Consider the following 7,354-nt stretch of genomic DNA (forward strand, 5'->3'; position numbering starts at 1 on the left):
AGAGAGAGAGAGAGAGAGAGAGAGAGAGAGAGAGAGAGAGAGAGAGAAAGAGAGAGAAAGAGAGAGAGAAAGAGAAAGGGATAGTGAGAAAGTACCTCTCGGGGAGATGGTCATGCCATAATTCTTTTCTTCCATTTCTTCCATTTGTACTTTTGGCATTTTGGGCACATGTAACTGGCATGTTTCTCAAACTTCTGGGTTTGGGATTTGATTGGCATCATCGACCATGTGGGATCCAGCAGCCTCAATCACTGCCACCAGCTGACCCAATATAGGATCTTAAAAGAAGGTAATGTTATCATCCCCTTTTAACTGATAAGCAAACGAAGTCCACACAGAATTGCCCAAGGCCGTACACTCAGCTCCTTGCCACTCTCCTGCTCTGCCTTAGTGTTATCTGGCACACCTACCTGACACTAAAACTATCCTCAGGGGAACAGCAAACATAGAGCAGTAGCTCTTCTTATCTTGAATTAGAGCTTTAGGTCTTAATATATTTTCTTTATTGAAAAAGGATTTGATACAATGGGCTAAAGTGCCAAGGAAACAGTGGGAATGTGTATATAAAGCATAAAAACCAATCCATTTGTGGTAGAGGAAGGGCAGGGTTGAATCAGTGTGTTCCTGTGGTAATGTCTTCATTCATCTGGGCTATTATAACAAAAATACTATAAACTGGGAAGCTTGTAAACAACAGAAATTTATTTCCCATAGTTCTGGAGGCTGGGAAGTCCAAAACCAAGGCTCTGGGAGATTCAGTGACTGATAAAGACCTACATCCTGCATCAGAGATGGGAATATTCTCATTGTATGTTCACATGATGGAAGATGAAGTGTTATGATTTGGATCCTGTTTTGTCCCCAGCGTTTCAGGTTTTGGAATTTGGTGTTGGGAGGTAGTGATGCCTATTGATTGGTGATTGGTTTTAGGTGATTGCATCATTGAAGCAACACTTTCGTGAATAGATTAACAATGTTTCATGAGAACCAGTGAATTTTAGATCTCATGAGAAGAGGTCACTTCTCGTGAGAGCTGTTTGCTCTTTCTCTGTACATATCCCCCATTATCTGTGCTTGTGTCAGTCATGTAATAAGCCTAGGCCTTTGGATTTTCTAGCTACCAGTATTGTGACTTATAAATAAACTTCTGTCTTTATAAAATCATAAAGGCTCAGATATTTCTACTAGCTTTGTAGAAATGGATAAGACAAATTGGCACAGTGAACAGGGTTGCATTGCTACAGACATGTGAAAATGTGCAGTTTTGGAACCAGGTAATGAGCAGAAATAAGGAAGAGAAGTCTAGGAAAAGTCTAGATTCTGGTGGAGTCTTGGAAGAACTGTTTAGAAATGAACTGGAACTCTGCAGAGACTGGATAAGCTGCTACTAATGCTGATGGAGATAATGGACAGTGAACACCATTCTAAGGAGGTTTCAGAGAAAAGCGAGGAATGAGAAATTTAAAGATAGAACTGATAATTAAAAGGGAAACAGAGCAGAGAAGTTTGGCAAATGGATAGGCTGGCCATGTGGCAAAGAATGGAAAAGCCCGTTTGGCAAAGCAAAGTGTGACTGAGAGACTGGTTGCTCAAGTAATTAGCAGGGGTAGAAGTAATCCAGGTGATAATTGTCAAGAAAAATGGGGGGAATACCCTGACGGTATTTCAGAGATCTTCAGGACTACAGCACCCATCACAAGTCTGAAACCTGGGAACTCAAAATGGTTTATTGGAAAGATTTCAGGGTTAGCAAGCCGGGAGTTCCCTGCCTCCCTATACAGTGCCCTACTGCTCCAGATATGATTCAAGCAGCCCTGGGTGCTGCTGTCAATCTGGAGGGCACAGCCTGCAAATCTTGGCAGCAGCAGAAGCAGCATTTGCATGTACATGGCACTATATGTGGTAATAGTCCTGCAGGAGTGAAGAACACAAGAACGGTAAGGGCATGGCAGCCTCATCGTAGATTTCAAAGCATACGTCGAAAAGCCTGGAGATGTTGGCAGAGATCTGTGAATGGGAATTGAACCGAGTTAGAACTCTTTCAGTTGAAAAAGGTGGAATTTTAACTAGTTTCAAATTGGCTGAAACCAAGTTTGTCTTCCTTGGGAGCAGAGATTATATGGGATTTTAGGAGGTTTAGCTTCCTCAGCATGAGGCTAGGGATAGGATGTTGGGACTTGAGAGAGAACCTGACTGAGGGAGTTTTTTATCTGATCAGGAGTGAGTCCTCTGCAGCATGGTGGTTGGCCTTGGGCTGAGGAGGTAGACAGCTGATATCTGAGGTCCCCCAGTCTCATTTCCATCCTTGCCCCCCACGAAAGGGCACAGCCAGTGAGCTTAATGATATGTGCTATCTAATCTATGAGCAACATCACGTTTAATTTTTCTTGCCCTATGTGATAATTCCTCACAATAAACTTTTGACATTGGGTCTGAAGGGGCTGTGTTCATACTCGGGCACAGATGTACCCAACAGAGCATTCTGGCATAACCATTTTAAAAGTGGTGACAAGCATCCTGTAATCTCCTATATCCGGCCAGAAACTGAATTTTCTGCATGAATGCAACATGGAAGTGAGAGATTTTCTTTGAATATATATTTACAAAGTAACTTGAAGGAGTGATAAATTCAACTGGGGACAAAGAGGTCAAAGACCAAGGGAAGAGTTTTAGATTTGGCATTAAGATCCAAACCACCTGTTTTGGAGGCATGAAGTCATATCATAGGATCTTAGGAACAGGGGTTGAGTGAGTATACATGAATATTTGGGGGTTGGTGCTGAAGACAGACAGCAGTGGAGGTGCAGTTATTCGGGAAACACAGGCGCCCTTGATGACCATGTGGTCCAGGAACTTGGCAGTAAAAGGGAGAGAAATAGATCGCAGCCAGACGAGTTTACAGGATCAAGTGAGAATGCTCTGTGTGTTTGATTTCAAGATGGGATAGAGGTATGCATGCTTGTATAGAAAGAAAGAAGGCACCAAAAAGAACGAAATACGTTGGAGAGGAAGGACACAGATGAGAGCCCACAGATGTAAGAGAACTTGGCATTTTTTTAGGTGAGTAGTCATGAAACTTTTCTGATTGTGTCATTTCTACCAACAAATGTTTTTTTGAAGGTTTAGCTAGAAATAAGTCTACTTATTTATAAATTGTCTAAATATACTATTATTACTTATAAAATTATGCAGTGATAGATATTTTTAAAAGATGGTCTACAAATAAAATATTTAGAAATATTTAGGGTAAATGAATCTGACATATCCAACATCTTATTTATATTCATTATTATATATTATTCATATTTTTAGTAGCAACAAAGTGATGGAATATGGTTCACTGTTTTTGAAAAATCTTGATGTGTTTGGCAATTCAAAGTCTAGCTCTAACTTCAGCTTATTTGATACATGATTTTATGCCTCACAGCTGGAAAAGATACAGCACAAAGATACAGAGATCCAACTGGAAGGAGTGTATCACTTGCTTTGCTTACCAAATCACATTGCTCATTTTTCATTCCTACCCATCAATTATGCAAGAGTTGTTATTGAAATCCAGCTAGGAAATTTCCATCTTCCTTGATGTCAATCAAGTTCTTCAGACTAATTGTGAAGTATTAACGTCTCTACATTTTATACAAATGGGTTCAAAACTTTCTGAAGTTCTTTGTTTAGAAAAAAAAAATTATTGAATGATAACTTGCACAGTAAAACATAATAATCTTCCAGCTCAGCAGAGGATGTTTAAGCTGTATAAAATTCAGTTCCTAAGTTTTTCAAGTGTGTAGACATGGTGGTTTTTATAGGCGACAAACATAAATTGTTTGGAACAGCATCATGAAGTAATTGTGAAAAATTTCCAGCACCAGTTTTCAAAAATTTTTTTTTTACTTTTTTTTTTTTAAGAGAGGTTTTTGCCATTGGGCACATGCACTTACCAGAGAGACAGAAAGTGAGAACTCACCCACCAGGATAAATAGCCACACCGCAATCCCTTCTCCTCTGTTCTCCTCTTGGGATCTTGGGCACACACATGCACACGTGCCTGCTGTGATGTTTCAAACCACCGGGACTGGGATTTGAACTGCAGTCAACTACATGAGAGTCCAGAGATGTAACCATTACACCATCTGCTTTTTAATGGCTTTTTAAATTCATCACTAAAAATCACCTTTCCCTTGAAGGCATCAACTAAATATATTTACTTGGTTCAAAAATATCTACTAGGTAGCTTTCTAGTGACATTTATTTGCCATCACAGAAAAGGTCAGCAACTTGTAATATTTGTGTTTTTGGTTAAAGAAAAATGAATATCGTCTCTAAGTTTGCAATGATTGTACTTCAAGATAACCCACTGTATGCGGGGTACCATTTTGGTCTACTGTTGTTGGAATGATGGTAAACAACCACAGGACCTCAATGGTGCATGGCAGAAGCCTTATGTCTTGTTCACAAGTCTAGGGTGACTAGGTTCTGGTTGTGGGTGACCGGGACTGACTCTGGGCGGCAGGCCTGCTCCATGGGTCTTATTTCAGAGACCAGGCTGACGGGCAGCAGCACCCAGGGAATGTTTTCATGACAATGGCAGAAGCGAGCCAAGCCAAGCCAAACTAGTAATCATATTTCAAGCCTCTGTTCATGCAACAGCCTCTAATATCTCACTGGCCAAAATTAAGGGACACATGAAGGCCCAAAGGCAGGGATGGTAAGAATGCTCTACCCTCCTTAAGTCTAGGTCAGGGTAGAGAAGTGTGATTTTACAACAGGAGAATGAAGAGTTGAGGCCAATAATCCAATTCACCCCAGGTTCCCCAGATTATGGTTCTATCTTACCTCCCTAAAACATATCTATACATATCCCACCACATAAATTTATCTTTGTAACCTTTCCCCAGATGTTTATTTTTTTTCCTGTCAAAGCTCTTGCCTATCAAGAGTTACCTAACTAAAGTTTTAACTAAAACATCTTTTTGTTTATTCATTTACTTCTTCCATGAGAGAGAGGGTGATAAAAAAAAATTGAGAGAGAGAGAGACACCCCAAACAGGGTTTTCACACAGTGATCCACCCCGAGTCTCAGTTGACCTGAATTAGGGGCATGTACACACACACTTGGCGTGTGCAGGGAGGCCTTGGGATGCAAACCAGGGACCTTCCTGCTTGGGTCCAGTTGCTTTACCAGTGAGCTGCCATCTGCCTTCTGCCTCCTCCCCTTTCTGGTGAAAGTAATTTCCTACTGAATTCTGCTGGACATATTTCAGTAAAAGTTCACACACTTACGTCAAAGTGGTACTTCCTGTGTTCATTACTGGAACACAGCACCACAAACTGTTCATTTCTCCCTTCCCAAGTTGCTGGGTCTGGGACTCAGACCACATGGTTAGCTGTGTGGGATCCAGCTCCATTGATTGCTAGACCACAGAGCTGGCTCTAACTATTGCTTGCTTGCCAGTGGGCAAATGAACTCTCCAAAGAGAGACACAGAGAAATATATATAGAGAGAAATCAGTCCCCATGGGGCATGATCATGCTGGAATCCATTTTCCTCCACTTCTGCGTTTGTCAGAATTGTGGGCATGCACACACATATACCCAGCATATTTTTCAAGGTGCTGGGGCCAGAAGTCAACCCGCGGTCAGCCATGTGGAATATGACTTTCTATGCACAGCACTCAACCACTGTGCTATGGGACAGCTCCAAGATGTTTTGTATATGGTATTATATAAGGACACAATGCCTTTTTATTTATTTTCCATGTGAATATTTGTATATCTCAGCATCATTTGTCAAAAAGATTGTCCTTTCCCCATTGCTGGCCTGAGTGTCCTTGCTAAAGATCATTTGACCATATATGTGAGTTTTTTTTCCCTAGGCTCTCCATTCCATTCCATTGGTCTATATGTATATGTTTATGCCAGTATCTGTTTTAATTATTGCAGCTTTGTGGTAAGTTTTTAAATCACAAAGTGTGAGTTATCTTGTTTTTGTTTTGTTTTGTTTTGTTTTCCTGTTTAGGATTATTTGATATTCCTTGATATTCTACATAGATTTTTTGATAGATTTTTCTATTTTTGCAAAAAAAAATGTTGTTGGGATTTTGATAGGGATTCCACTGAAATTGAAGATCACTTCTTGTAGTATTGACATTTGAACAATATTAAGTTGGGGCCAGACAGTGGTGCAGTGGTGGGATATGACACTCCACCGTGCAATCCCAGCAGAGTGTGATCGCTCCCAGTTCATCTATGTAGATTCCTCTCTGGATATGCCAGGTATGTGTGTACCCAGGGTCCAGGCTGACTGAAGGCTGAGGGTAGACTGGACTGTAAGGACCCTGTAGGGCATGCTTTATCCCTTTTTCTCTCACTCTTTCTCATGAGGTAAACACATTCCATCTTTTGAAAACGTTGGGATTTAGAATTAAAAAAAATGTTGGGAGTTCTCTCTGTCTCTTTTGTTTATGAAATAAACAACAACAACAACAACAACAAAGACCATACTAAGTCTTTGAATTTATAAACATGAATCTTTCCATTAATTTATGTCTTCTTCAAGGGCTCTTAACAGTGTTTCGCACTTTCATCATGTAAGTCTTTTACTTCCTTGGTTAACTTAATTCCTAAGTTTTTCACTTTTTTTTTTTTTGAGAGAGAGATTTTTACTATAGGGCATCTGTGCTCACTGGAAAGACAGAGACAGAGAGACATAAAGTGAGAAATCACCCCCCGGGGGGATGGCCACACCACAATCCCTTCTCCTCCATTCTCCTCTCAGAATCTTGGGCACATACACGCACGCACCTGGCATGAGTTTAAGCCACCAGGTCCAGGACTCGAACTGTGGTCAACTACGTGGGAGTTTAGTGACATAGTCATTATGCCAACTGCTCGTCCCAGTATTTTACTCTTTTGAAGCTATAGTAAATGGAATAGTTTTCATAATTTCTTTTTTGGATTATCTATTGTTAGTGTATAAAAATGTAACTAAGTTTTGTGTGTTTATATCCAGTTTCTTTGTTATGTTTGTTTATTCTAACCATTTTTAGTAAAATCTTTAGAATTTTCTGTATTTGAGACCATGTCTTTGTGAATAGAGGTAATTTTAGTTCTTTCTTTATACTTTGGACACCTTTTCCTTTTTGTTGCCTAATTGCTCTGGCTAGAACTTCCACTATTGTGTTGAATAGAACTGATGAAAGTCAATGCCCTCACATTGTTACTAATCTTAGAGGAAAAGCTTTTGGTCTCTTACCATTGTGATATTTGCAGTGGGTTTTTCACATGTGGCTTTTATCATGTCGACAGAGTTTCCTTCTATTCCTAGTTTGTTGAGAGCTTTTATCATGAAAGAGTG

The 7,354-nt window shown here is 40.1% G+C and overlaps 1 pseudogene; it reads right to left on the bottom strand.

Moving 5' to 3' along the window:
- Positions 1 to 7,354, bottom strand: part of LOC102476909 (flap endonuclease GEN homolog 1-like) — a 23,291-nt pseudogene that overhangs the window by 6,639 nt on the left and 9,298 nt on the right.

The sequence above is a fragment of the Tupaia chinensis genome, unplaced genomic scaffold (assembly GCF_000334495.1).
Source record: "Tupaia chinensis unplaced genomic scaffold, TupChi_1.0 Scaffold000426_1, whole genome shotgun sequence".
In the NCBI taxonomy this organism is placed as follows: Eukaryota; Metazoa; Chordata; class Mammalia; order Scandentia; family Tupaiidae; genus Tupaia; species Tupaia belangeri.